Below are 6,996 nucleotides of genomic sequence, written 5' to 3'. Positions count from 1 at the left end.
CAGCTGACTTCCTGCCCTTTGGGCAGGGGGCTGGACTCGATGATCTCCCGAGGTCCCTTCCAGCCCTGATGTCTATGAAATCTATGAACTGTTCTTTGCGCAACACCTTCCAGAGGACATCAGTGTACCAGCTTCCCTAGGAAGCAGAGTGTGGATCTGATGAATGTACACATGAATCCATGAGAAAAATAATTCCCTCATTATGCAGTCTTGTGCTTACAGGGGCTCACTTCAGCTCAAAGACAAGCTTTAATCTCAGCTTTAATTCTCCAAATCAAAGTGCATTTTTCTTTTAGACATAATGGATCCCATAAGAACAGTTGGTAGTCCAGTTGAAGTTAATGGGAGTTATACCCACTTACAGATGAGAATTTGGCTTAATGACATTTCTTAACATACCAGACATTTTTAACTCCCCTATAATTTATCTTTAACTGTTTGACTTTTAGGAATTCTAGCAGTTTTTCATCTTTTTCCTGTTCCATCCAGTGTTTCTCATTTCCCTTACAATTTTGTAAGGCTTTTTCCCCCCTTAATTTCTAGTTTGCAAAATATTGGGGTCTACTTACAGAATGTAGGTAGCTGATTAAATGTTTTATTGTTCCATGTGTTGCCAGTTCACTAATCTTTTAAAGGCAACTGAAAAACCCTATTTAAAGAGGTTGCATTGATTCTTCCATAGAATGGGGCCCAGCAGCACAATGTTCATTATTATACCTATTCAGTGGATGCACCAAGTCCTTTAGGAGGTTAATGTAGTATACCATATGCCCCAGCTTTGTGTTTGACAACTTGTCATCAAAACAAATTGCAGCAAATACCCCCAAAAAACATTTCATATATAAAAGCATTTGAACAGATCTGTATCCAGGCAACAGTTCTTAAGCTTCTAGATAAATCGCCCCTTGCTCATTGCTTGTAAATTATCTGCAGTTAATTTTCCTTAGAAAACAAGGTCTGCATGCCTGTGATAAAGAATACTGATGAAAGCAAGTTTTAGGATGGCTGCCAGTGTTCCGCTAGATCTCAACACATTTTCTTCTGTGGATGTAAGAGCTGAGAAAGGCACCAAGTCATCAACAGCAATGGTTTTTTTACACACACTACTACAAATGCATCAGATGGGCTAAGTATTTTTTCCTTTTGCGTGAATATTTCCATTGGCTTGAATCACTGGCTGCACCTACATGTGGGCCCGACTGCACGGTTCTCACTGTACAGTCATTTAGAACTTGCTCAAGTATTAAATGACTGTGTAGTAACTGCCATAACTGCACAGTCCCAGAGATGCACAGGTCATTTCTGACCCTACTGCGCAGTAGCTCATTACTACTGCGCAGTAGAGTTGGTGTTATAGTTTGTGCCTGTCAAAGCTACGGTGATGGAGCTTCCTGTGTAGACGCTCCCACTGATACTTTCATTACAGCATAAATAAAATGTAACATATAAAATAGCTGAAAATAATTTACAATGGTGCATCAAAATCTAGAGAAACCAGGATTGCCTCATATTGCACAAGGTGTCTTCAGTTCATACAGATGGTTACACAGTGTTGGAGTAGGGCAAAAGTAAAGGGAAGAGATATGGACATGTAATCCTTTGTCATAGATTAACCATTAGTTTTATTGGTATGTCTGTGTCCTCCTTGGGCATACCACATCTACACCATCTCTATGTCACACCCAGGAGTGCTGCTATGAAGCATGTCCCATCCATCTGCTCCACTCTGCATGTACCAGTTCCTCAAAATGCAGCAGTGTCTAGGGAAGTGGTTCTGCCCTGGATCACTCAGCAGTAGCTCCAGCCTCCCAGCCACATGCCCCAGATCAGAGCTGCAGCTGGAGCTGCTGTCACAGCATGCCCTCTTCTGAAGGAGTCAGCAGCTGGGGAGGTAGGGCCATAGGAGTGTGGATGAAAACAGCAGCCCTCACTCATAGGCTTTCAGTTTTCATAGGGCCTGGGACACTCAGAGTAGGACAGCAAGCTAAGAAAGTAGTTGCAGAAGTCCTTCTCTGAGTCTAACCTGAGTGTGATATGGATCTTTGAAATTCTGTGTTGGCAATGTGGAGGAGGCAGGGAAAGGTTGCCAATTCCACAGAACTGTTTTGAGCAGTGAAGAACTAGGATAGCCCAGATGGTTTATAGCAAGTATCAATCATATGTTCCTTCTGTGAGGAATTTTCAAATTCTGCTGTTGAGATCACTTAAATGCAGATTGAACTATCTGTCTCCATGGTAGCAGAGCAGTGTCTGAAGGAGAGCAACAGAGAGTCTGCCCTGCTCAATCTTCAGACACCATCACTTACCAGGATCCTTGGGGTTTATAGGATGTACCGGAGGAGGAAAACTCATGTCCCTTTTGGCTCATAAAGGCCAATGTGAAGGTTCTGGGGCCATTACTAGATTCTGGAAAATAAAAATTACCTTGTGAGATGAAACCAGTGGTTCATCCAGATCAATATCCTGCCTGGAAAGATTTTTTGGAAAGTACACTAAATGGACAGCCACTTTAAGTCATAGTCCTTTTTTGTTTTGACCTGCTTGATGTATGTGACACTATTCTAGTTTCAGTACATATCACTTCAAGGCAGAAGTGTGTGTATCTTTAGAATTATACATGCAACTTTTTCTCTTGTACTTTTAATTCTGAACTATAACCTTGCAAAGCAGCTTTCTATTTAACTTCTCCCCTGTTCTTTAGAAGATTGCAGTCTTACTTGCAACAAATCTGGTTTGATCCACATCACCATAAAATTGTGAAGGTGTAACACGTTGGGGCCATGATGCCCCCTGGTGGCCTTGCACCACTCCTAGGGTGCTCTCCCCATCTCTCCTGCCATGCCTTGATGGTTAATAAATTAAGAGGGAGGCTGCCCCCTGGACCTTTGCTAGGCCTCAGTCCCACTGGTCTTAGGCCCCTAGCTGAACCTCTGTAATCTCAGGCCCCTGGCTGGTCCTGTACACTCTTAGGCCCCCCTAGCTGGGCCTCTATAGTCTACTGTGCCCAGCTGGGGACCCAAAGCCTTATGGGCTAATTGTGTGGCTCCATAACCTCCTCTTTACCACGCCCCGTACCTCATGGATGTTACTCGTACAATGTCCCTTGGTTGGTACCTCAGCCTCTGCCCCTTCATTCTACCTGTGCCGACCAGTGTAGGCTGAACTAGATAGGACTGAGGCTGTGCTTCGAGGCACTAGCTTCCCTTCTCTATTCGCAACTTACCAAACTCCTGTATACTGGGCCCCTGGCCCTTCTGTGTGCGCACCCTCAAGCCTTGAGCCTGTCCTTGCACTAATGAGACCTCCACCGCCCCTACAGCCTCTTCCACAAACCACCAGTGAACATAACAAATGCAAACCCCTGGCCTATAACATAAATAGTAACATGCAGCAGCCTTCTGCCCCTTTAAGAATATAAGCCTCAACTTAACCCAGCATCCCAGCTTCCCTGAGCAGGAGCTCCTTCCCTGGTGCCAGCCAGGAAGAGACAGTCCCTACTAGCCCCAGCTCTGGGCTTAAATGCTCCCCAGGTGCTGCCTGCATCCAGTCATCTGACTGGCTGCAAGTGCTGGCCAATTACCTTATTGGCCATTTACCCTGACAACCTGCAGCTGTGGCCCTCTGCCTGCCTGCAGCTGTGGCCCCCTCTCTGATTGGGCTACTTTTCTCTTTCGGTAGCAGAGAGCCTAGGGCTCTCTCTTACAGAAGGTTAGTAAGACAATGATTCTTTGCCTATATCTGTTTTCTGTCTTGGATTAATATGCTTTCTTGATTTCTCTAAACAATTCCTGATTGCAGTATACAAATAAATACATGAATCCAAACCTGCATTACCAGATAAAAAAATACGCTGAAACAGAGTTAACATTGAGTATACATAAAAATAGCTTACTGTAATGTAGATTACAGTGATTACGGCCCCCACTACAGAATGGATGTGGAGATATTGGAGAGAATCTAGTGAAGGGCAACAAAAATGGTGAGGGGGTTGGGGGGCATGACCTATGAGGAAAGACTGAGGGAACTGGGCTTATTTAGTCTAGAGAAGGGGAGACTGAGATGGGACTTAATAGCAGCCTTCAACTACCTGAAGTGGGGTTTAAAAAGGGGATGGAGCTAGATTGTTCTCAGTGGTGGCAGATGACAGAGCATGGAGTAACAGTCTCAAGTTGCAGCAAGGGGAGTTTAGGTTAGATATTAGGAAGAGTGTTCTCACTAGGAGTATAGTAAAACACTGAAACAGGTTACCCAGAGACATAGTGGAAGCTCCATCCTTGGAGGTTTGAGACCTACCTAAGCAAAATTTTGGCTGGGATGATATAGTTGGGGATGGTCCTGCTTTGGGCAGATGGTTGGACTAGATGACCTCCAGAGGTCCCTTCCAGCCCTAACTTTCTATGATATATTACTTCTCCAAAAATCAAGCACCCTAAACCCAGGAAATTCAGAACTAAAGCTAGATTTAAAAGAAATCCAAATTTGTTAATGTATAGAAATTTACAGATAAAGCACTGATCCAGCGTTTATTCTTCCCTGTGCTGATTTCATGCATAGTTGTATGATTGCAATAACCAAGTCTTTATCGTGTTTGTCCCCAGGTTGGGTTAACCTCATTCAAAAAAGGTATTAGAGTTTCACTGCTTTTTTGCATCAATTGTGTTTGTGTCCTCTATTAGCAGTTACAAGTCAGTGTTATAAGAATCCACAAAACCTTATTCTTGAAGCCACAGTAGACATGTATGATCTCTTACTGTACCATCTCATGAAATTATGCAATATAACTGTGAAAATCTTTCCATCGACTTCACATGACTTCAGATTAAGATGCAAGTAAGAAGACGAACATACGTATTCTGTATAAATTACCTTTTTCCTAATTATTTCCTCCTTTTATTCTGGTTCAATAAATAAATGTAGCAGAACCAAATTACTTGCAACTTCTTATTGTTTGTTAGTAAACACAGTGTCTGGCAGGGATTGTTGAATTCAAAGATTATATTTGTCTTTTCTGCATGGGTGACAGTGGCTAGGGCTGTGCGAAGCTTCGGTAGCCAATTCGATTTGGAGGAGATTCAGCCCAATTCAGCGACCAAATCTCAAAATCCAATTGGGAGACCCATTAAAAGGTCCAAATCAAAATCAGAAGCCTCTAAATCAATTCAGAAAGATTTAGAGGGCTTGTAGCAAGGCCTCATGCCTGCATGAGGAGCTACCATCCCTGCTGTTTTCATCCCGCTCTGCCTTAACACACACAAGTGATACAAGGTTTTGCTTTCAACAGTTTGAGGTGCACTTTCACAGAAGCCCCTGTAGCTATCTCCTTGAAACTTGGCAGGTTTCATGCCCTCAGAAGGGGGTACCATCCCTGCTGTTTTCATCTGAATCTGCAAAAAATCACAAAGTTATAGGTATTTTAGTGATTCCCCACTATAGTCTATGGCTGAATCTCTAATGGCGCCCAATTTGAATCGGCTGAATTGAATCAGGACAGTGATTCGAATCACGCAGTTGAATCACTGCCCCTCCAAATCAGCCAAATCCGAAGCAAATGCTTGCTGCTTCAGACAGGCCTAACAGTGGCACCCTTATCATGGATGTTTTGCATTTTAAATTGCCAGGATTTCATCAATAGTGTTCTACTGGAGCAAGAGAGTTCAGAACTGTCCCACTTCCAGTGCAGACTCCAGTGGTACAGATACAACTGACCATCTTTTTAGCTGGTTCCAACAGGCTAGAAATAACATGTCTGATTTTTACTAGCCATTCTGTCAGTGATCTTCTGAAACCACAAAACTGTTACAGATAGTCAACACAGAACTGATTTCTGTTTATAGCTTAGCAGCCACTACTGCATGCCATGAAAGTATGTGACCCTGTTAGCCCATCTGCCTTGAGGGTTAGCCATACCAGAGCAGAGGATATGGAAATAATAGTCGCTTAACTAAATAAAGTCCATTGTGCTTTGTGCTGTTGGGCCTCAGTGGGAAAAATATATGCTTTTTTGCAGTCACATTAATTTCTGCTAGATCCTCTTCTAACAAATTTGTTTTCTTTCCCTGGTCTGAATTATATCTGCTCGTATTATTATTTTTTTTATTGTTATTAGTTGTACCTGTAGGGTTTAAGTGGCAGTTGCTAAGCCTCTTTAGAAAAATCCCCACTTTTTAAGTCTTCTGTGTAAAGATTTATAATTTCTAGAGTTAAACTCACCCCTTAAATGTTCTCCTGAGACACTCATTTTCAGTTTTACTCCTGTCGCACAAGGTAGTGCCATGTAAATAGGGAGAGCAAGTCTCACCATGCAAATAAAAGCTACAAAACTGTTTCCTGTGAAAAAGACACTGGAGTTTGTCATGGGTCACGCTGATCCCAGGGAGTGGCCGGACGGAAACAAAAACCAAAAAAACAAAACAAAACAAGCAAGCAGTCAAAACCCCTTCTTCTCCTGGCCACTGCACATAGTGATTTTTGGAGGGTAGAAAAGACTAGAGATGGAAGATTCATTTTTGAACAGTGAGCTCAACCTAATGCCCTAGAAAGTGAGATTTAAGGTATGGACATATGAAAAAATGTATCGAAAATTAAGAGGAGGAAGCATCTTACAATGAACCATCTGCACTTTAATAACTTCCCATGTGCAGCCTCTTGCCTTACAATGAGTGAAAACTAACTGGAAAATAAACAAAAACTTATCCTCTTTTTTATTCAGGGTTATCCCATTGACCAAGGGATAAAAGCATACACAGAGGCAAATTACTGAGGAGCAGCTGATGAACAGTAAAGCCCCATAAGGTAGAGTTTCTGTATGTCTGAGCCCTTAGATTGTGCATCAGACAGACCTGTAGCTACAGCTTTAAAGGTTTTAATTCACTCAGACAATTTGGCACTTGTTTTTACCTATAGTCGTGTGTTGTTATCCCAGATAGAAATATACCATGAAGAATAGGTGACTCTTTCACCAAACTCCATGAAGAAGGGAGATCAGGGACAATGAAA

This window comes from Crocodylus porosus, unplaced genomic scaffold (assembly GCF_001723895.1).
Source record: "Crocodylus porosus isolate Cpor-Errol unplaced genomic scaffold, CroPor_comp1, whole genome shotgun sequence".
NCBI lineage: Eukaryota > Metazoa > Chordata > Crocodylia > Crocodylidae > Crocodylus > Crocodylus porosus.
This window is presented reverse-complemented; position numbering follows the sequence as displayed.